We start from the raw sequence: 25,889 nt of genomic DNA on the forward strand, positions 1-25,889 counted from the left end.
AGAAACCAAGGACATACTTGTCCATATGCTACAGCGGAGCGTGTCTCTCTCCCATAAAGTGAATGCTAGGATCCATTTTATTCAAACAAAACAAAAAAAAACTGACGCTCCAAGCAAAGCACATAAGATGTGATGGAATAAAAATATAGTTTCAGGGGAGGAACCTGATAATGTTGTCGATGAAGAAGGGGATGCCTTGGGCATCCCCAAGCTTAGACGCTTGAGTCTTCTTAGAATATGCAGGGGTGAACCACCGGGGCATCCCCAAGCTTAGAGCTTTCACTCTCCTTGATCATGTTGCATCATACTCCTCTCTTGATCCTTGAAAACTTCCTCCACACCAAACTTAGAACAACTCATTAGAGGGTTAGTGCACAATAAAAATTAACATATTCAGAGGTGACACAATCATTCTTAACACTTCTGGACATTGCATAATGCTACTGGACATTAATGGATCAAAGAAATTCATCCAACATAGCAAAAGAGGCAATGCGAAATAAAAAGCAGAATCTGTCAAAACAGAACAGTTCGTATTGACGAATTTTAAAATGGCACCAGACTTACTCAAATGAAAATGCTCAAATTGAATGAAAGTTGCGTACATATCTGAGGATCATGCACGTAAATTGGCTTAATTTTCTGAGTTACCTACAGGGAGGTAGACCCAGATTCGTGACAGCAAAGAAATCTGGAACTGCGCAGTAATCCAAATCTAGTACTTACTTTTCTATCAACGGCTTAACTTGGCACAACAAAACACTAAACTAAGATAAGGAGAGGTTGCTACAGTAGTAAACAACTTCCAAGACACAAAATAAAAACAAAGTACTGTAGGTAAAAACATGGGTTGTCTCCCATAAGCGCTTTTCTTTAACGCCTTTCAGCTAGGCGCAGAAAGTGTATATCAAGTATTATCAAAGGGTGGTGTATCGTTATTATGAGCTCCCCCATCCGCAGTGGTACTAAGGGCTTTGTCAATTTTAGGCCTATAGTAATACTTCTTTGGTTTAGGCACTTTAGAGACATACATAAACTTTTGCTCCTTACCCACATAAGCTTTCTCCTTATATTTAAGAGAAGAAAATGTTGAACCCAAGGTTCTCATAGCTTTTTCAAGTTCATCAATCCTATTGATTTGATCATCATGATCAACACAAGTTCCTAGGACACTAATTCTTTCATCAATTCCTCCTAAGGATTTATCAAGTTCATCAGTTTTATCAAGTAACATTTCCAATTTAGCTTCAATACTTGGAAAATTTTTCTCTATGGTTTCCAATTTTTTCATAACATCTTCAAGAGAGATTTCAGTTTTAACTTTATCAACAGGGGGTATTCCAAATAGACTCTCAATAATGCAACTAGCTTCTAATGCCGGAGTACTTAGGAAGTCACCTTTTGCAAGACTATCAAGAACATATCTATTCCAGCTAGAGATACCAACAGAAAAATTCCTGAGTAAAATAATGGTGGAGTGTTTCTTAGTGCACCTATTATGGGCATCACTAATTCTATACCAAGCATCTCTTAAACATTCTCCCCCTCGTTGCTTAAACGTACGAACTTCAACTTCAGGATTACTCATTTTAGTAGTAGCAAACTAGATAAAGTAAATGCAAGTAACTAATTTTTTTGTGTTTTTGATATAGCAAACAAGATAGCAAATAAAGTAAAACTAGCAACTAATTTTTTTGTATTTTGATTTAGTGCAGCAAACAAAGTAGTAAATAAAACTAAGCAAGACAAAAACAAAGTAAAGAGATTGAGAAGTGGAGACTCCCCTTGCAGCGTGTCTTGATCTCCCCGGCAACGGCGCCAGAAAAAGAGCTTGATGGCGTGTAACTCACACGTTCGTTGGGAACCCCAAGAGGAAGGTATGATGCGCACAGCAGCAAGTTTTCCCTCAGAAAGAAACCAAGGTTTATCGAACCAGGAGGAGCCAAGAAGCACGTTGAAGGTTGATGGCGGCGGGATGTAGTGCGGCGCAACACCAGGGATTCCGGCGCCAACGTGGAACCTGCACAACACAACCAAAGTACTTTGCCCCAACGAAACAGTGAGGTTGTCAATCTCACCGGCTTGCTGTAACAAAGGATTAACCGTATTGTGTGGAAGATGATTGTTTGCAGAAAACAGTAGAACAAGTATTGCAGTAGATTGTATTTCAGTAAAGAGAATTGGACCGGGGTCCACAGTTCACTAGAGGTGTCTCTCCCGTAAGACAAACAGCATGTTGGGTGAACAAATTACAGTTGGACAATTGACAAATAAAGAGGGCATGACCATGCACATACATATCATGATGAGTATAGTGAGATTTAATTGGGCATTATGACAAAGTACATAGACCGCTATCCAGCATGCATCTATGCCTAAAAAGTCCACCTTCAGGTTATCATCCGAACCCCCTCCAGTATTAAGTTGCTAACAACAGACAATTGCATTAAGTATTGCGCGTAATGTAACTAGTGACTATATCCTTGAACATAGCACCAATGTTTTATCCCTAGTGGCAACAGCACATCCATAACCTTAGAGGTTCTTGTCACCCCTCCAGATTCACGGAGACATGAACCCACTATCGAGCATAAATACTCCCTCTTGGAGTTACTAGCATCAACTTGGCCAGAGCATCTACTAATAACGGAGAGCATGCAAGATCATAAACAACACATAGACATAGCTTTGATAATCAACATAACAAGTATTCTCTATTCATCAGATCCCAACAAACGCAACATATATAATTACAGATAGATGATCTTGATCATGTTAGGCAGCTCACAAGATCCGACAATGATAGCACAATGGGGAGAAGACAACCATCTAGCTACTGCTATGGACCCATAGTCCAGGGGTAGACTACTCACACATCACACCGGAGGCGACCATGGCGGCGTAGAGTCCTCCGGGAGATGATTCCCCTCTCCGGCAGGGTGCCGGAGGCGATCTCCTGGATCCCCCGAGATGGGATCGGCGTTGGCGGCGTCTCTGGAAGGTTTTCCGTATCGTGGCTCTCGGTACTGGGGGTTTCGTCACGGAGGCTTTAAGTAGGCGGAAGGGCAAGTCAGGAGGGGGCACGAGGGCCCCACACCACAGGCCGGCGCGGCCAAGGGGGGGCCGCGCCGCCCTAGGGTTTGGGCACCCCGTGGCCCCACTTCGTTTCGTCTTCGGACTTCTGGAAGCTTCGTGGCAAAATAGGACCCTGGGCGTTGATTTCGTCCAATTCCGAGAATATTTCGTTACTAGGATTTCTGAAACCAAAAACAGCAGAAAACAACAACTGGCACTTCGGCATCTTGTTAATAGGTTAGTTCCAGAAAATGCACGAATATGACATAAAGTGTGCATAAAACATGTAGATAACATCAATAATGTGGCATGGAACATAAGAAATTATCGATACGTTGGAGACGTATCAGGGTAGACTACTCACACATCACTCCGGTGGCGACCATGGCGGCGTAGAGTCCTCCGGGAGATGATTCCCCTCTCCGGCAGGGTGCCGGAGGCGATCTCCTGAATCCCCCGAGATGGGATTGGCGGCGGCGGCGTCTCTGGAAGGTTTTCCGTATCGTGGTTCTCGGTACTGGGGGTTTCGCGACGAAGGCTATTTGTAGGCGGAAGGGCAGGTCAGGGGGCCACACGAGGGGCCCACACTACAGGTCGGCGCGGCCAAGGCTTGGGCCGCGCCGCCCTAGGGTGTGGCCACCTCGTGGCCCCACTTCGTCTCCTCTTCGGTCTTCTGGAAGCTTCGTGGCAAAATAGGACCCTGGGCGTTGATTTCGTCCAATTCCGAGAATATTTCTTCACTAGGATTTCTGAAACCAAAAACAGCAGAAAACAGCAACTGGCACTTTGGCATCTTGTTAATAGGTTAGTTCCAGAAAATGCACGAATATGACATAAAGTGTGCATAAAACATGTAGATATCATCAATAATGTGGCATGGAACATAAGAAATTATCGATACATCGGAGACGTATCAAACTTCCACATCTCGAACAATACCAATTGGAGAAATAGTTTCTCTATTAGCCAGCTGAATAACCACATCAATATCTTCAAGTTCACAAGAACCAATTTCGTGCATAATCTCCGTGTAAAGCTCATAAGGAATAGCACTAATACTTGCACCAATATCACATAAACCATAATAACAATGATCACCAATTCTAACAGATAGCATAGGAACACTAGCTTGTTTGGGTTTATTAGGATGTGAAACAATATTAGAAGCATCTTCACAGAAAATAATATGACCATCCTCCACATTTTCAGTCACAAGATCTTTAACTATTGCAACAGCAGGTTCAACTTTTATTTGTTCTTCAGGTTCTATAGGTTTCTTTTCACTTTTATGAACCGCACTATTTATAACAGAGTACTCCTTCATTTTAGCAGGGAAAGGAGTTTTTTCAATATAAGCTTCAAGAATAACATGATCAACAGTTTCAACTACAACGCATTTATTAATAGATGAATCAATTTTATCTTTATACGGTTCATGATACTTATCAAAATTCTTCTTAGGCAATTCATAATGAGAGGCAAAAGCTTTATAAAGATTTGCAGCAACTTGAGAATCAAGACCATAAGTAGCACTCATATTACGAAATTTATCAGTATCCATAAAAGCTTCAATGCATTTATAATCATAATTTATACCTGATTCTCTATCTTTGTCGATCTCCCATCCTTCAGTATTTTCCTGGATCCGATTAAGAAGGTCCCTTTTAAACTCTTCCTTGTTGCGCGTGAATGATCCAGAACAAGAAGTATCCAGCAAGGTCTTGTCTTCAAAAGAAAGTCTTGCATAGAAATTATCAATAATAACATTACCAGGAAGCTCATGAATGGGGCATTTGAGCATTAAAGACTTCAATCTCCCCCAAGCTTGAGCAATACTCTCTCCATCATGAGGCCAAAAATTATATATGCGATTCCGATCCTTGTGAATTTCACTTGGAGGATAAAACCGGGGCACAATATCATTCCATTCAAGAGAATCCCCATTATCCAGTAATTTATACCAATGCGCCGCTTTTCCAGACAGCGATATAGAGAATAGTTTCTTCCTCACTTCATCCATAGCAATACCTGCACACTTGAATAAACCGCATAATTCATGCAAGAACAGTAAATGATCTCTGATGGCGTGTATTTCACACGTTCGTTGGGCAACCCCAAGAGGAAGGTATGATGCGCACAGCAGCAAGTTTTCCCTCAGAAAGAAACCAAGGTTTATCGAACCAGGAGGAGCCAAGAAGCACGTTGAAGGTTGATGGCGGCGAGATGTAGTGCGGCGCAACACCAGGGATTCCGGCGCCAACGTGGAACCTGCACAACACAACCAAAGTACTTTGCCCCAACGAAACAGTGAGGTTGTCAATCTCACCGGCTTGCTGTAACAAAGGATTAACCGTATTGTGTGGAAGATGATTGTTTGCAGAAAACAGTAAAACAGTATTGCAGTAGATTGTATTTCAAGAAAGAGAATTGGACCGGGGTCCACAGTTCACTAGAGGTGTCTCTCCCATAAGACGCAAACGACATGTTGGGTGAACAAATTACAGTTGGGCAATTGACAAATAAAGAGAGCATGACAATGCACATACATATCATGATGAGTATAGTGAGATTTAATTGGGCATTACGACAAAGTACATAGACCGCCATCCAACTGCATCTATGCCTAAAAAGTCCACCTTCAGGTTATCATCCGAACCCCCTCCAGTATTAAGTTGCAAGCAACAGACAATTGCATTAAGTATGGTGCGTAATGTAATCAACAACTACATCCTTAGACATAGCATCAATGTTTTATCCCTAGTGGCAACGACACAACACAACCTTAGAACTTTCATCCTTTGTCCTGTGTCAATGCAGGCATGAACCCACTATCGAGCATAAGTACTCCCTCTTGGAGTTACAAGCATCTACTTGGCCAGAGCATCTACTAGTAACGGAGAGCATGCAAGATCATAAACAACACATAAGCATAACTTTGATAATCAACATAACAAGTATTCTCTATTCATCGGATCCCAACAAACGCAACATATAGAATTATAGATAGATGATCTTGATCATGTTAGGCAGCTCACAAGATCCGACAATGATAGCACAATGGGGAGAAGACAACCATCTAGCTACTGCTATGGACCCATAGTCCAGGGGTAGACTACTCACACATCACACCGGAGGCGACCATGGCGGCGTAGAGTCCTCCGGGAGATGATTCCCCTCTCCGGCAGGGTGCCGGAGGCGATCTCTGGATCCCCCGAGATGGGATCGGCGGCGGCGGCGTCTCTGGAAGTTTTTCCGTATCGTGGCTCTCGGTCTTTGGGGTTTCGTCACGGAGGCTATTTGTAGGCGGAAGGGCAGAGTCGGGAGCCGGGCAGGGGGCCACACCATAGGGCGGCGCGGGCCCCCCCTCGGGGCCGCGCCGCCACGTGGTGTCGCCACCTCGTGGCCCCACTTCGTGTGTTCTTCGGTCTTACGGAAGCTCCGTGGAAAAATAGGCCCCTGGGCTTTGATTTCGTCCAATTCCGAGAATATTTCCTTACTAGGATTTCTGAAACCAAAAACAGCAGAAAACAAAGAATCGGCACTTCGGCATCTTGTTAATAGGTTAGTTCCAGAAAATGCACGAATATGACATAAAGTGTGCATAAAACATGTAGATAACATCAATAATGTGGCATGGAACATAAGAAATTATCGATACGTCGGAGACGTATCAGCATCCCCAAGCTTAGTTCTGCTCGTCCCGAGCAGGTAAAACGATAACACAGATAATTTAAGGTGACATGCCATCATAATCTTGATCATACTATTTGTAAAGCATATGTAGTGAATGCAGCGATCAAAACAATGTGTATGACATGAGTAAACAAGTGAATCATATAGCAAAGACTTTTCATGAATAGCACTTCAAGACAAGCATCAATAAGTCTTGCATAAGAGTTAACTCATAAAGCAATAATTCAAAGTAAAGGCGTTGAAGCAACACAAAAGAAGATTAAGTTTCAGCGGTTGCTTTCAACTTGTAACATGTATATCTCATGGATATTGTCAACATAGAGTAATATAATAAGTGCAATAAGCAAGTATGTAGGAATCAATGCACAGTTCACACAAGTGTTTGCTTCTTGAGGTGGAGAGAAATAGGTGAACTGACTCAACATTGAAAGTAAAAGAATGGTCCTCATAGAGGAAAAGCATCGATTGCTATATTTGTGCTAGAGCTTTGATTTTGAAAACATGAAACAATTTTGTCAATGGTAGTAATAAAGCATATGCATCATGTAAATTATATCTTATAAGTTGCAAGCCTCATGCATAGTGTACTAATAGTGCCCGCACCTTGTCCTAATTAGCTTGGACTACCTGGATTATCACCGCAATACATATGCTTTAACCAAGTATCACAAAGGGGTACCTCTATGCCGCCTGTACAAAGGTCTAAGGAGAAAGCTCGCATTTGGATTTCTCGCTTTTGATTATTCTCAACTTAGACATCCATACCGGGACAACATAGACAATAGATAATGGACTCCTCTTTTAATGCTTTAAGCATTCAACAACAATTAATTATTTTCTCATTAGAGATTTGAGGATGTTTGTCCAAAACTGAAACTTCCACCATGGAACATGGCTTCGGTTAGCGGCCCAATGTTCTTCTCTCACAATATGCATGCTCAAACCATTCAACTCAGAGTAGATTGCCCTTACTTCAGACAAGACGAACATGCATAGCAACTCACATGAAATTCAACAATGAGTTGATGGCGTTCCCCAGTAAACATGGTTATCGCACAACAAGCAACTTAATAAGAGATAAAGTGCATAATTACATATTCAATACCACAATAGTTTTTAAGCTATTTGTCCCATGAGCTATATATTGCAAAGGTGAATGATGGAATTTTAAAGGTAGCACTCAAGCAATTTACTTTGGAATGGCAGAAAATACCATGTAGTAGGTAGGTATGGTGGACACAAATGGCATAGTGGTTGGCTCAAGTATTTTGGATGCATGAGAAGTATTCCCTCTCGATACAAGGTTTAGGCTAGCAAGGCTTATTTGAAACAAACACAAGGATGAACCGGTGCAGCAAAACTCACATAAAAGACATATTGAAAACATTATAAGACTCTACACCGTCTTCCTTGTTGTTCAAACTCAATACTAGAAATTATCTAGACCTTAGAGAAACCAAATATGCAAACCAAATTTTAGCATGCTCTATGTATTTCTTCATTAATGGGTGCAAAGTATATGATGCAAGAGCTTAAACATGAGCACAACAATTGCCAAGTATCACATTACCCAAGACATTTATAGCAATTACTACATGTATCATTTTCCAATTCCAACCATATAACAATTTAACGAAGGAGAAACTTCGCCATGAATACTATGAGTAGAAACCAAGGACATACTTGTCCATATGCTACAGCGGAGCGTGTCTCTCTCCCATAAAGTGAATGCTAGGATCCATTTTATTCAAACAAAACAAAAACAAAAACAAACCGACGCTCCAAGAAAAAGCACATAAGATGTGATGGAATAAAAATATAGTTTCAGGGGAGGAACCTGATAATGTTGTCGATGAAGAAGGGGATGCCTTGGGCATCCCCAAGCTTAGACGCTTGAGTCTTCTTGATATATGCAGGGGTGAACCACCGGGTGCATCCCCAAGCTTATAGCTTTCACTCTCCTTGATCATGTTGCATCATACTCCTCTCTTGATCCTTGAAAACTTTCTCCACACCAAACTCGAAACAACTCATTAGAGGGTTAGTGCACATTATAAATTGACATATTCAGAGGTGACACAATCATTCTTAACACTTCTGGACATTGCATAATGCTACTGGACATTAGTGGATCAAAGAAATTCATCCAACATAGCGAAAGAGGCAATGCGAAATAAAAGGCAGAATCTGTCAAAACAGAACAGTTCGTATTGACGAATTTTAAAATGGCACCAGACTTGCTCAAATGAAAATGCTCAAATTGAATGAAAGTTGCATACATATCTGAGGATCATGCACGTAAATTGGCTTAATTTTCTGAGTTACCTACAGGGAGGTGGACCCAGATTCGTGACAGCAAAGAAATCTGGAACTGTGCAGTAATCCAAATCTAGTACTTACTTTTCTATCAACGGCTTAACTTGGCACAACAAAACACAAAACTAAGATAAGGAGAGGTTGCTACAGTAGTAAACAACTTCCAAGACACAAAATAAAAACAAAGTACTGTAGGTAAAAACATGGGTTGTCTCCCATAAGCGCTTTTCTTTAACGCCTTTCAGCTAGGCGCAGAAAGTGTGTATCAAGTATTATCAAGAGATGAAGTGTCAACATCATAATTTGTTCTCATAATAGAATCAAAAGGTACCTTCATTCTCTTTCTAGGGAAGTGTTCCATACCTTTCTTGAGAGGAAATTGATATTTTATATTACCTTCCTTCATATCAATGGTAGCACCAACAGTTCGAAGAAAAGGTCTTCCCAATATAATGGGACAAGATGCATTGCATTCAATATCCAAGACAACAAAATCAACGGGAACAAGGTTATTGCTAACGGTAATGCGAACATTATCAATTTTACCCAAAGGTTTCTTTGTAGAATGATCAGCAAGATTAACATCCAAATAACAATTTTTCAGCGGTGGCAAGTCAAGCATATTATAAATTTTCTTAGGCATAACAGAAATACTTGCACCAAGATCACATAAAGCATTACAATCAAAATCTTTAACCTTCATCTTAATGATGGGTTCCCAACCATCCTCTAGCTTTTTAGGAATAGAGGCTTCACGCTCTAGTTTCTCTTCTCTAGCTTTTATGAGAGCATTTGTAATATGATGCGTGAAAGCCAAATTTATAGCACTAGCATTAGGACTTTTAGCAAGTTTTTGCAAGAACTTTATAACTTCAGAGATGTGGCAATCATCAAAATTCAAACCATTATAATCTAAAGCAATGGGATCATCATCCCCAATGTTGGAAAAAATTTCAGCAGCTTTATCACAGGCGATGTCAGCAGCTTTAGCGATTTCAGTGCAGTTTTTCGCGCTTTGCATTCGAAGTGGAAACATTGCTAACACCAATTCTTTTATTAGTATGAGTAGAAGGTGCAGCAACATGTGTAGCATTAGCATTACTAGTAGTGGTAATAGTCCAAACTTTAGCTATATTCTTCTCTTTAGCTAGTTTTTCATTTTCTTCTCTATCCCACCTAGCACGCAGTTCAGCCATTAATCTTATATTCTCATTAATTCTAACTTGAATGGCATTTGCTGTAGTAATAATTTTATTATGATGATTCTCATTAGGCAAAACTTTTGATTTCAAAAGATCAACATCAGCAGCAAGACTATCAACTTTAGAAGCAAGTATATCAATTTTCCCAAGCTTTTCTTCAACAGATTTGTTAAAAGCAGTTTGTGTACTAATAAATTCTTTAAGCATGGCTTCAAGTCCAGGGGGTGAACTCCTATTATTGTTGTAAGAATTCCCATAAGAATTACCATAGCCGTTGCCATTATTATAAGGATATGGCCTATAGTTGTTACTAGAATTGTTCCGGTAAGCATTGTTGTTGAAATTATTATTTTTAATGAAGTTTACATCAACATGTTCTTCTTGTGCAACCAATGAAGCTAATGGAACATTATTAGGATCAATATTAGTCCTATCATTCACAAGCATAGACATAATAGCATCAATCTTATCACTCAAGGAAGAGGTTTCTTCGACAGAATTTACCTTCTTACCTTGTGGAGCTCTCTCCGTGTGCCATTCAGAGTAGTTGATCATCATATTATCAAGAAGCTTTGTTGCTTCACCAAGAGTGATGGACATAAAGGTACCTCCAGCAGCTGAATCCAATAAATTCCGTGAAGAAAAATTTAGTCCTGCATAGAAGGTTTGGATGATCATCCAAGTAGTCAGTCCATGGGTTGGGCAATTTTTAACCAGAGATTTCATTCTTTCCCAAGCTTGAGCAACATGTTCAGTATCTAATTGTTTAAAATTCATTATGCTACTCCTCAAAGATATAATTTTAGCAGGGGATAATATCTACCAATAAAAGCATCCTTGCATTTAGTCCATGAATCAATACTATTCTTAGGCAGAGATAGCAACCAATCTTTAGCTCTTCCTCTTAATGAGAAAGGGAACAATTTTAGTTTAATAATATCACCATCTACATCTTTATATTTTTGCATTTCACATAGTTCAACAAAATTATTAAGATGGGCAAGAGCATCATCAGAACTAATTCCAGAAAATTGATCTTTCATGACAAGATTCAAGAAAGCAGGTTTAATTTCAAAGAATTCTGCTGTAGTAGCAGGTGGAGCAATAGGTGTGCATAAGAAATCATTATTATTTGTGGTTGTGAAGTCACACAACTTAGTATTTTCAGCGTTGGCCATTTTAGCAACAAGAAATAAAGCAAACTAGATAAAGTAAATGCAAGTAAACTAATTTTTTTGTGTTTTTGATATAGCAAACAAGATAACAAATAAAGTAAAACTAGCAACTAATTTTTTGTATTTTGATTTAGTGCAGCAAACAAAGTAGTAAATAAAACTAAGCAAGACAAAAACAAAGTAAAGAGATTGAGAAGTGGAGACTCCCCTTGCAGCGTGTCTTGATCTCCCCGGCCACGGCGCCAGAACAAGAGCGGGATGGCGTGTACGTCACCCGTTCGTTGGGACCCCCAAGAGGAAGGTATGATGCGCACAGCAGCAAGTTTTCCCTCAGAAAGAAACCAAGGTTTATCGAACCAGGAGGAGCCAAGAAGCACGTTGAAGGTTGATGGCGGCGAGATGTAGTGCGGCGCAACACCAGGGATTCCGGCGCCAACGTGGAACCTGCACAACACAACCAAAGTACTTTGCCCCAACGAAACAGTGAGGTTGTCAATCTCACCGGCTTGCTGTAACAAAGGATTAACCGTATTGTGTGGAAGATGATTGTTTGCGTAAAACAAGAAACAAAGATTGCAAGAGATTGTATTTCAGTAAAGAGAATTGGACCGGGGTCCACAGTTCACTAGAGGTGTCTCTCCCATAAGACGAACAGCATGTTGGGTGAACAAATTACAGTTGGGCAATTGACAAATAAAGAGAGCATGACAATGCACATACATATCATGATGAGTATAGTGAGATTTAATTGGGCATTACGACAAAGTACATAGACCGCCATCCAATCGCATCTATGCCTAAAAAGTCCACCTTCAAAGTTATCATCCGAACCCCTCCGGTATTAAGTTGCAAGCAACAGACAATTGCATTAAGTATGGTGCTTAAAGTAATAAACAACGACATCCTTAGACATAGCATCACTGTTTTATCCCTAGTGGCAACAGCACAACACAAGCTTAGAACTTTCTCACATCGTCCTGTGTGTCAATGCGAGGCATGAACCCACTATCGAGCATAAGTACTCCCTCTTGGAGTTACAAGCATCTACTTGGCCAGAGCATCTACTAGTAACGGAGAGCATGCAAGATCATAAACAACACATAAGCATAACTTTGATAATCAACATAACAAGTATTCTCTATTCATCGGATCCCAACAAACGCAACATATAGAATTACAGATAGATGATCTTGATCATGTTAGGCAGCTCACAAGATCCGACAATGATAGCACAATGGGGAGAAGACAACCATCTAGCTACTGCTATGGACCCATAGTCCAGGGGTAGACTACTCACACATCACACCGGAGGCGACCATGGCGGCGTAGAGTCCTCCGGGAGATGATTCCCCTCTCCGGCAGGGTGCCGGAGGCGATCTCCTGGATCCCCCGAGATGGGATCGGCGGCGGCGGCGTCTCTGGAAGTTTTTCCGTATCGTGGTTCTCGGTCCTGGGGATTTCGTCACGGCGGCGCTTTGTAGGCGGACGGGCAGAGTCGGGAGCCAGACGAGGGGGCCACACCATAGGGCGGCGCGGGCCCCCCCTGGGCCGCGCCGCCACGTGGTGTCGCCACCTCGTGGCCCCACTTCGTGTGTTCTTCGGTCTTCTGGAAGCTCCGTGGAAAAATAGGCCCCTGGGCTTTGATTTCGTCCAATTCCGAGAATATTTCCTTACTAGGATTTCTGAAACCAAAAACAGCAGAAAAAGAATCGGCACTTCGGCATCTTGTTAATAGGTTAGTTCCAGAAAATGCAAGAATATGACATAAAGTGTGCATAAAACATGTAGATAACATCAATAATGTGGCATGGAACATAAGAAATTATCGATACGTCGGAGACGTATCAATCTCCAGGGTGGACAGTTCCATCCCCTGTATAACGGTTACCCACTACGCGTTCAATAATTTTCATAGGTATTTTGTATGGTATCTCTTCCTTACCTGGCGCCTCATCCACTACCTTTGCAGTAGTAGTAGATTTCCCAAATAAACATTCAAAAGGAGATCTCTCCATAATGAATTATGGCAGCAGGCAGAAATAAAATCAGCACAAACAGTAGAAATTTCCCTTACCAATTCCACTTACCAATAGCGCTTCACTCCCCGGCAACGGCGCCAGAAAATAGTCTTGATGACCCACAAGTATAGGGGGTGTATCGTAGTATCTTCGATAAGTAAGAATGTCGATCCCAACGAGGAGCAGAAGGTGTTGACAAGCAGTTTCGATGAAGGATTCACTGTAAATGCTCACGTACAAGTATTCGTGGGGTTTTGATGTAGCAGTTGAATAAAGTACGAGTAAGTAAAGTGCGAGAGTAACAATTGCAGCGAGTGGCCCAATCCTTTTTAGCACAAAGGACAAGCCGGTTTGTTTACTTATAATGACCAAACGTTCTCGAGGACACACGGGATTTTAGTCTAGTGCTTTCGCTACATACGGCTAATTAATCTTCATTGTTTTGATAAGTGTTGTGTGGGTGAACCTGTGCTAATGTACCGCCCTTCCTAGGACTAATACATACTTGTGATTATACCCCTTGCAAGCATCCGCAACTACAAGAAAGTAATTAAGATAAATCTAACCACAGCCTTAAACTCTGAGATCCTGCTATCCCTCCTGCATCGATATACCAACGGGGGCTTAGGTTTCTGTCACTCCAGCAGCCCCGCAATTGTCAAACGAGTACAAGATGCATTCCCCTAGGCCCATAAAGGTGAAGTGTCATGTAGTCGACGTTCACACGACACCACTAGAAGAATAACACCACAACTTAAATATCATAACATTGAATATTACTCAACCATACTTCACTACTAACATTTAGACTTCACCCATGTCCTCAAGAACTAAACGAACTACTCACGAGACATCATATGGAACATGATCAGAGGTGATATGATGATGAATAACAATCTGAACATAAACCTTGGTCCAATGGTTTCACTCAATAGCATCAACAACAAGTAGAAATCGATACCGGGAGAGTTTCCCCTATCAAACAATCAAGATCAAACCCCAAATTGTTATGGCGGTGACGATGTCCAGCGGTGGAGACGGCGGTGATGATGGTGAAGATGATGATGATGGTGATGGAGATGATGTCCAACTTGATGGCGGTGACGATGGCGTCGATTTCCCCCTCCCGGAGGGAATTTCCCCGGCGGATTTCAGCCCGCCGGAGAGCTCTTTTCTCTCTGGTGTTCTCCGCCCCGCAGAGGCGGCTGTAACTCTCCGCGAGGTATCCTCTCTGGCTTAGGTCTTCGGGACGAAGGATTTCGCGAAGAAAAGGAGGCGAGAGGGGCTGTGGGCCCCCCTCCTCACAGGGCGGCGCGGCCAGCCCTTGGGCCGCGCTGGCCTATGGTCTGGGCCCACCTCGGGTCCCCTCAGCTCCCCCTTCTGGCTCACTTCGTCATCTGGAAAAATAGGATTTTTGGTATAATTTCCGTCAGCTGTTGATCTTCCGAAATATTGCATTCTGACGGTGCTTTTTCCAGCAGAATCCTGGCTCCGGTGCTCGATCCTCCAATAATCATGAAACATGCAAAATAGATGAAATAACATAAGTATTATGTCCAAATATGAAATATATCAATGAATAACAGAAAATTATGATATAAAATAGTGATGCAAATTGGACGTATCACTCCACCATGCAACTACGAGATCAATGGCCACGAATATACCAAAGGCTATTATCTAGCCGATGATATATATCCAAAATGGGCCACTGTAATATCCCAGGTTTAGAGGCAAGAAAAAGAGAGAACACGAGAGTGTGCATTGCATTCATGCATAGAAAATCCGGGGAATTTTCGCGCATTCATCTAAAACACAAAGAGATCGAGGTTTCTCTTGTGTCGATGGAATTGATGTGTGTCATCCACAGAAGTGCGATAAATTTCGACATGACCTTTGTTGATTTATTATATTTTCAAGGGAAGCAGTTTGAATTCAAATTCAAATATGGAAGACAGAATTCAAACAAGATCTTGAATTGGAATTTGAATTCTAAACAATTATATAAATGCAAAGTAACAATAAATATAAATGAGAAACAAATATTACAAATAACAGTTCACATAAATATTATTACAACACTTATTATTATATTACAAGTTACACAAGAAATATGAGAATACAAAATGGAAAATTACAAAATAATGAAAAGAAAACCCTAAGACTAAATCTTCATCTTCTCAATCCTTAGTCTTCATTTACTGCAATAAGAGAAACAAAACAAAGACAAAAGGAAAACAAAGTGTGTTATGGTTAAAAATGTCGCCATCATCAAAGATGAGGCATGTTGATATTGGAACTCGACTACTAGATATTAGAAACTTGTTCTAATATCTAAATTGTGGATTAGAGGGATCAATTTCAGTTTATAGGCAGCTTTGGGAATTATGTATCATCTCTGGATCATAAGAGGGATCAATGTATCATTCTATATCATTTGGCATCAATGAGCAAGTAGGCAACAGGGACAAGTAACAACATTTGATCCATGTCAAATAAGAGAAAAGTGCAACAATATTTGATCCACTTGTTTTAGGCAACTAAGGCGACCAATTAATCCCTCTAACCTAGCCAAGTTCCTATTTAAGCAAGCTCACATGATTTAAATAAAGTAATTCACCATTGACATTAGATGGTCAAGATGAATGATCATTAGCCACACAATTTAATCCCACAGATTATAATGCAAAGCTCACATGTAGCAGCCCATGAGAATTAACACTTGGCAAGCACTCAAAATAAGGCAAGGCATGGTCGTGCAAGGGATAAGATCAACCTGAGGTACCTTGCACAAGAGGAAAAGCAAACCAACATTGAAACTTGTACAATCAGATGATGTCATCTGCAAGCAGCATACTCACACATGCAACTGTGTGTTGTCACCCCCACAGCCAACACTCCAGCCCTATATAAACAGCACATAGGCTGTACCAAGCAGCTTTCCTCCACATCTCACATTTTCAGCCAACACACACCACACTTTGGCAAATCTGGTAAGTAGCTATAGAACAGCAAGAACAAATCCACTGGATAAACCACTGAAATCATCAGATAGATCATATGAAGCAGATCAAGAAGCAAGAAGGAGAAGGCATGCTACAAGAAGCAGCATATCTCAGTAGCCAGAAGAACCAGCTAACAAGCTACAAAGTGCATCAGGTAGAAACCAGTAATAGGATGAGTAGATCAGGTAGCATCTGTTCTTAGTTTTGCATGAGCACATCAATAAGGGGAAAAAGGGAAATAATACACACACAACCAATCCAACTAACCTTCCACTAGATTTTCATCAAGGAGGATTGGAAGGATTTATTCTTCTCAGATCTGGCATAGAAGTGCTATGCCCAGTTCATCACAGAGAATTTTATAAAACCATAAATAGTATATCTGTTCTTATCAAAAAGTTGTGCCTCAGCCTTTGCATCACAAAAAGTGTGGTCAATGAATCAAGCAATAGCATCTGCTCTTATAAATCTTTACACAAAGACAGCTTTCCTTAACAAATCTACAATCTCCAGGAATTACTTGGGGTCCAGAAGATAAGTTCCAGGCCAACCAAGTAGAACCCCAAGTAGCAGCAGTAGTAAACCCATCAGGGAATAACCACATAGTTAACTTTGCTCCACACAAAATGAATCACAGACAATTAATGGATCATCTCAAATCTCCAGTAAGATTATCACAAATATGCATACAAGCTCAACCACAATTCATCAAGTAAATAATCCACCTTCATGTATCAGTACTTGTGTCTGAACTCAACAGGAGTCTACACAAAAATATAACTGAATTCATCCAATTAACCACTGTCATGTGGACAGTATAATCCAACAAATAGCCACACACACTTGCAATTCATACCAAATGAATTCAAATCATTTTCCTAGTTAATCTAGCTAGGAATCATTGCTTGCATCGATTCACTGTCTTATTAAACAGCTACAAGCAAATATCATACCAGCAGCATAATCCTTTAATCATAGATAGTATTGTCTATAGAAATCACAGATCATCAGTGACATAATTATACAGGCTGGGATGATTCATTTATCCAAGCTGAGGCCTTGGATCAAGCACAAGACACTAGATAATTTAACAGCAATATCATTTGGTAATCACCATGAACATGCAGCAATCGGGTTAGGCACACCCAAATGTTTGGCCAACAAATCCATAGCTATATAGAATACTGAGAGACAGAGAGAGAGGGAAAGAGGGTAGGAGTAGCTCACAGTGGGATAGATGAGTAGACGCAGCGGTTGACGCCGGGGTTGCGTCGGCGACGCCGTCCTGCCGGCGTCGAGGTCGAGGATGCAGTGAGGGCAGCGACAGCACCACCAGTACACCAACACCGAGGTTGCGTCTATGGCGCCGTCCATCGAGGTCGAGGTCGAGGTCGAGTCATCCACCAGTAGCCACCACCAGTTCATCGCATGGCAGCAGCCGCATCACATCACCACCCCACCATCGTCACACAGAGGAGATTGACGCGGGGAACCAGGAGGAGGTCAGTGGCGTCGGGGCAGTCGAGCAGGGGCTCGAGGCCAGCGACGGAGAAGCAGCAAGGAGGCGATGGGGTTGGGGAAGAAGGACCACAAGATGGCGCTAGGGCAGCAACAGCTCACCGGAGTCTGAAGGGGCCGGTGGCGGCCAGACTAGCCGCCGATGTCCGGCTAGGGTTTCGGGGTCGAGGCGACCGCTAGAGACAGCAGCGGCCAAATCAATCTAGGGGAGGTGGTAGAGTTCATCAAGGAGACCAAAAGCCCTAACTCGCCGGTGCCGGGGTTGGTCAGGAGCGGCCGGGGGCGAGCGGCGCCGCCGCGGGGGCATGGTGGCCACGAGAGAGAAGAGAGGTAGGCGGTGACCGTGTGCGTGCGTGTGTGAGAGAGAGGTGAGCGAGAGAGTGGGGATTGGGTTGGGTTAGACCCAACCGACCCAGGTCTGGTTTGGGCCAAATCAATTGGGCCAGCCCAACAGACCACTTGGTCTAGTTTTAATATTATTTTTTATTTGGTTATTTTTTTAGAAATCTTTTAAACATTTAAGAAAATAAAAAGAAAACAATAAATAGAATTGAGTATCATAAAATGACCTCTACAAATAAAATAGAAAACAAATACTTAAAGTTTAAAGGAACAACAATATGAATTTCCTCTAAATTTTAGAAGACCAAATTTTAAATTTTAAACTATTAAAACATAAAAACTACTTGTTTCAATTCTTCACATGAAGAAAACATTAAATATTACTTCACCATAAAGATGCCATATAAAACAACAATTGTTTCTTAATAGTTATGTTTAATCACATGAAAACTCTAGTTGACCATTACTTCAATTAAAACCCTACACCCTAATGGTACTTATCATGTTTAAGTCTTTTGAAAATAATAGAGTGTTAAATCCATTATTACTTATCTTTTCAATTTAGTAATTATCATGTTAATAATGAAATCAAAAATTTAGAAACCCTAATTCTAATATAAACAAGAATCTTGGTCCCATCATTTTATGTGATCATCCTAAAATAGTTCCAATCCTAAATCCCTAGGAGTTTAGCCAATGTGATCATAGCCACTTCACCTTTACATGTAAGACCATAATAAACAACCAATGAGTGCATACTCATGATCCATTAAAATAAAACTAGGTACAATTCACAAGACCATCATTTCATGTCTTTATTTTTGGTTAACATCTATATGATCCACTAATGCCACCTAGATATAGACTCTAGCTTGATATCACATGTTAGCACCATTGATCACCACTCCTATATACCATACCATTAAGATCAACCTCAACCATTAAACCCTAGAAGCACCATAAGATAAAACCTAGAACCAACCTTGTATAGCAATTCAGAACACATGTTCCTATTCCACTACACCCTACTTAGGAAATGACAGACCACTTAGATTAGTAACCATTAGAGATTATTTAGTGAAGCAATTGTGAAACCATAGTAAACTCTAACTTATAACAACACTTTGACCATCATTCTTTGATATGATACCCATAATCAACCATAGTAATAAATTGTTAATACTTGCTATGTATAGACCAATTCTATTTAACGATCCAACTAGTTCCTATTAGAGCACTAAATGAATCTAATAAGTAAATCTTAGAAGCCATAGCTCTTAATTATAGTAGTTCTTGCTCTTATTTAACCTGTTCTTCAAAAGTTATTCTTTTGAAGTACAAATGTCAATCAAACCTTAGAAGCCCTAATCCTTCTTTGAAATACTAATTATTTCTTAAACAACATGTTCTTCAAAAGTTATTCTTTTGAAGTATAATAGAAGTAATCATCAACCATGTTCCGTAGTACTTAAAATTGACAACTGTTCTTTACATATTGTTCCACCACTATTCTTTATGTATGTACTTGTTATGATGTCTTATATCACTTGATTATGATGCTAATATAACCAAACCCTAATAAGAACCTTGTTTGAGAACCATTCTAAAAGTGCAACACATCCTAAAGAAATCTTTACAACTCATCAATCTTAAATCATCGGGATCAGGTTACGCTTGGGACGATTGCATCTCATACTATGCATTATAGCATCTTTGCCAGTTCTTTAAACATTGTCCTTACCGGACGATGATGGTATTTCAGAATTTGGAGTTATCACGTATCGAAGCTTTTGACTGCATAATCTTGCAGTCAAGAAAGGCAAGTTCATCGCTTGCTCATGTCATTTGATTATTGATGTCTACTTCCCCCTCCTTTTCCTGTAGACAGTGTTGGGCCTCCAAGAGCAGAGGTTTGTAGAACAGCAGCAAGTTTTCCCTTAAGTGGATCACCCAAGGTTTATCGAACTCAGGGAGGAAGAGGTCAAAGATATCCCTCTCATGCAACCCTGCAACCACAAAGCAAGAAGTCTCTTGTGTCCCCAACACACCTAATAGGTGCACTAGTTCGGCGAAGAGATAGTGAAATACAGGTGGTATAAATATATATGAGCAGTAGCAACGGTGCCAGAAAATAGCTTGCTGGCGTGTAGTTGATGGTGGTAGTATTGCAGCAGTAGTAACGCAAGAAACAAGAAACAAGCAGCGATAGCAGTATTTAGGAACAAGGCCTAGGGATTAGACTTTCACTAGTGGACACTCTCAACATTGATCACATAACAGAATAGATAAATGCATACTCTACACTCTTGTTGGATGATGAACACATTGCGTAGGATTACACGAACCCTCAATGCCGGAGTTAACAAGCTCCACAATTCAATGTTCATATTTAAGTAACCTTAGAGTGTAAGATAGATCAATTCGACTAAACCAAGTACTAATGTAGCATGCACACTGTCACCTTCATGCTAAGAAAGGAGGAATAGATCACATCAATACTATCATAGCAATAGTTAACTTCGCAATCTACAAGAGATCATGATCATAGCATAAACCAAGTACTAACACGGATGCACACACTGTCACCATTACTCCGTGTAGGAGGAATAAAACTACTTTAATAACATTGCTAGAGTAGCACATAGATAAATTGTGATACAAACACATTGCAATCATAAAGAGATATAAATAAGCACCTCACTATGCCATTCATCAGTGAATAAGTATTCTGTGAAATATAGCCTAAGAGACCCACACGGTGCACACACTGTCACCTTTACACACGTGGGACAAGGAGTCTCCGAAGATCACATAAGTAAAATTCACTTGACTAGCATAACGACATCTAGATTACAAGCATCATCATATGAATCTCAATCATGTAAGGCAGCTCATGAGATTATTGTATTGAAGTACATAGGAGAGAGATGAACCACATAGCTACCGGTACAGCCCCGAGCCTCGATGGAGAACTACTCCCTCCTCATGGGAGCAGCAGCGGTGATGAAGATGGCGGTGGAGATGGCAGCGGTGTCGATGGAGAAGCCTTCCGGGGGCACTTCCCCGTTCCGGCGGCGTGCCGGAACAGAGACTCCTGTCCCCCAGATCTTGGCCTCGCGATGGTGGCGGCTCTGGAAGGTTTCTGTGGGTTTCGTCAATCGTATCAGGGTTTTCGATCCAGGGGCTTTATATAGGCGAAGAGGCGGCGTCAGAGGGTCGAAGGGGTGCCCACACCATAGGGTGGCGCGGGCCCCCCTGGCCGCGCCGGCCTAGGATTTGGTGGGCCTGTGCCCCCTCCCTGGTGGCTCTCGGGTGTTCTGGATGCTTCCGGGCAAAATAGGAACCTGGGCGTTGATTTCGTCCGATTCCGAGAATATTTCGTTACTAGGATTTCTGAAACCAAAAACAGCAGAAAAACAGGAACTGGCACTTCGGCATCTTGTTAATAGGTTAGTTCCAGAAAATGCACGAATATGACATAAAGTGTGCATAAAACATGTAGATATCATCAATAATGTGGCATGGAACACAAGAAATTATCGATACGTCGGAGACGTATCAGCATCCCCAAGCTTAGTTCTGCTCGTCCCGAGCAGGTAAAACGATAACACAGATAATTTCTAGAGTTACATGCCATCATAACCTTGATCATACTATTTGTAAAGCATATGTAGTGAATGCAGCGATCAAAACAATGTATATGACATGAGTAAACAAGTGAATCATAAAGCAAAGACTTTTCATGAATAGCACTTCAAGACAAGCATCAATAAGTCTTGCATAAGAGTTAACTCATAAAGCAATAATTCAAAGTAAAGGCATTGAAGCAACACAAAGGAAGATTAAGTTTCAGCGGTTGCTTTCAACTCATATCATGTATATCTCATGGATATTGTCAATGTAAAGTAATATAACAAGTGCAATATGCAAGTATGTAGGAATCAATGCACAGTTCACACAAGTGTTTGCTTCTTGAGGTGGAGAGAAATAGGTGAACTGACTCAACAATGAAAGTAAAAGAATGGTCCTCCATAGAGGAAAAGCATCGATTGCTATATTTGTGCTAGAGCTTTGATTTTGAAAACATGAAACAATTTTGTCAACGGTAGTAATAAAGCATATGTATCATGTAAATTATATCTTACAAGTTGCAAGCCTCATGCATAGTATACTAATAGTGCCCGCACCTTGTCCTAATTAGCTTGGACTACCGGATCATCACAATGCACATGTTTTAACCAAGTGTCACAAAGGGGTACCTCTATGCCGCCTGTACAAAGGTCTAAGGAGAAAGCTCGCATTGGATTTCTCGCTATTGATTATTCTCAACTTAGACATCCATACCGGGACAACATGGACAACAGATAATGGACTCCTCTTTTATGCATAGGCATGTAACAACAATTAATAATTCTTCTCATATGAGATTGAGGATATTTGTCCAAAACTGAAACTTCCACCATGGATCATGGCTTTAGTTAGCGGCCCAATGTTCTTCTCTAACAATATGCATGCTTAACCATAAGGTGGTAGATCTCTCTTACTTCAGACAAGACGAACATGCATAGCAACTCACATGAAATTCAACAAAGAATAGTTGATGGCGTCCCCAGTGAACATGGTTATCGCACAACAAGCAACTTAATAAGAGATAAAGTGCATAAGTACATATTCAATACCACAATAGTTTTTAAGCTATTTGTCCCATGAGCTATATATTGCAAAGGTGAATGATGGAATTTTAAAGGTAGCACTCAAGCAATTTACTTTGGAATGGCGGGAAATACCATGTAGTAGGTAGGTATGGTGGACACAAATGGCATAGTGGTTGGCTCAAGTATTTTGGATGCATGAGAAGTATTCCCTCTCGATACAAGGTTTAGGCTAGCAAGGCTTATTTGAAACAAACACAAGGATGAACCGGTGCAGCAAAACTCACATAAAAGACATATTGTAAACATTATAAGACTCTACACCGTCTTCCTTGTTGTTCAAACTCAATACTAGAAATTATCTAGACCTTAGAGAGACCAAATATGCAAACCAAATTTTAGCATGCTCTATGTATTTCTTCATTAATGGGTGCAAAGCATATGATGCAAGAGCTTAAACATGAGCACAATAATTGCCAAGTATCACATTACCCAAGACATTATACCATTTACTACATGTAGCATTTTCCTTTTCCAACCATATAACAATTAACGAAGCAGTTTCAACCTTCGCCATGAACATTAAAAGCTAAGAACACATGTGTTCATACGAACCAGCGGAGCGTGTCTCTCTCCCACACAAGTATTTATTCTAACAAAAACAAGAACATACAGACGCTCCAAGTAAAGTACATAAGATGTGACCGAATAAAATATAGTTTCAAGAGAAGGAACCTGATAATTTGTCGATGAAGAAGGGGATGCCTTGGGCATCCCCAAGCTTAGATGCTTGAGTCTTCTTGAAATATGCAGGGGTGAACCACCGGGGCATCCCCAAGCTTAGAGCTTTCACTCTTCTTGATCATAGTATATCATCCTCCTCTCTTGACCCTTGAAAACTTCCTTCACACCAAACTTCTCATAAACTTCATTAGAGGGGTTAGTACATAATCAAAAACTCACATGTTCAGAGGTGACACAATCATTCTTAACACTTCTGGACATTGCTCAAAGCTACTGGAGTTTAATGGAACAAAGAAATCCATCCCACATAGCAAAAGAGGCAATGCGAAATAAAAGGCAGAATCTGTCAAAACAGAACAGTCCGTAAAGACGAATTTTTAATAAATACTTACGTTGCTCAAATCAGAAAACTCAAAACTAATGAAAGTTGCGTACATATCTGAGGAACACGCACGTAAATTGGCATATTTTTCGGATTTTTCTACAGAGAAAACAGCCCAGATTCGTGACAGATAGAAATCTGTTTCTGCGCAGAAATCCAAATCTAGTATCAACCTTCGATTAGAGGCTTCACTTGGCACAACAAAACACAAAACTAAGATAAGGAGAGGTTGCTACAGTAGTAAACAACTTCCAAGACACAAATATAAAACCAAGTACTGTAGCAAAATAACACATGGGTTATCTCCCAAGAAGTTCTTTCTTTATAGCCATTAAGATGGGCTCAGCAGTTTTAATGATGCACTCACAAGAAATAGTATTTGAAGCAAAAGAGAACATCAAGAGGCAAATTGAAAACACATTTAAGCCTAACATGCTTCCTATGCAAAGGAATCTTGTAAATAAACAAGTTCATGAAGAGCAAAGTAACAGGCATAGGAAGATAAAACAAGTGTAGCTTCAAAAATTTCAGCACATCGAGAGGCATTTTAGTAACATGAAAATTTCTACCACCATATTTTCCTCTCTCATAATAACTTTCAATAGTATCATGAGCAAACTCAACAATATAACTATCACATAAAACATTCTTACCATGAGTCTCATGCATAAAATAATTACTCTCCACATAAGCATAGTTATTCTTATTAATTGTAGTAGGAGCAAATTCAACAAAGTAGCTATCATTATTATTCTCATCAAGTGTAGGAGGCATAGTATAATCACAACAAAATTTACACTCCATAGTAGGTGGCACCAAAAGACCACTATCATTATAATCATCATAAATAGGAGGCAAAGTATCATCAAAGAAAATTTTCTCCTCAATGCTTGGGGGACTAAAAAGATCATGCTCATCAAAACCAGCTTCCCCAAGCTTAGAATTTTCCATATCATTAGCAACAATGGTATTCAAAGTGTTCATACTAACATGTTCCATGGGTTTTTTAATTTTCGGATCAAACCATCCATGTCTTAAATCAGGAAATAGAGTAAAAAGCTCATTGTTGTCCATTATGCCTTACTAGTGTAAACAAGAAACAAAAAGATGCAATTGCAGGATCTAAAGGAAATAGCTTCGAGTACTTACAATGCGCCGGAAAATAGCTTAGTAGCCGAGATCCGGAGTGTGAGTACCTTTACCTTTCCTCCCTGGCAACGGTGCCAGAAAATAGCTTGATGTCTACTTCCCCCTCCTTTTCCTGTAGACAGTGTTGGGCCTCCAAGAGCAGAGGTTTGTAGAACAGCAGCAAGTTTTCCCTTAAGTGGATCACCCAAGGTTTATCGAACTCAGGGAGGAAGAGGTCAAAGATATCCCTCTCATGCAACCCTGCAACCACAAAGCAAGAAGTCTCTTGTGTCCCCAACACACCTAATAGGTGCACTAGTTCGGCGAAGAGATAGTGAAATACAGGTGGTATAAATATATATGAGCAGTAGCAACGGTGCCAGAAAATAGCTTGCTGGCGTGTAGTTGATGGTGGTAGTATTGCAGCAGTAGTAACGCAAAGAAACAAAGAAACAAGCAGCGATAGCAGTATTTAGGAACAAGGCCTAGGGATTAGACTTTCACTAGTGGACACTCTCAACATTGATCACATAACAGAATAGATAAATGCATACTCTACACTCTTGTTGGATGATGAACACATTGCGTAGGATTACACGAACCCTCAATGCCGGAGTTAACAAGCTCCACAATTCAATG

Source organism: Lolium perenne, chromosome 4 (assembly GCF_019359855.2).
Source record: "Lolium perenne isolate Kyuss_39 chromosome 4, Kyuss_2.0, whole genome shotgun sequence".
Classification (NCBI taxonomy): Eukaryota; Viridiplantae; Streptophyta; class Magnoliopsida; order Poales; family Poaceae; genus Lolium; species Lolium perenne.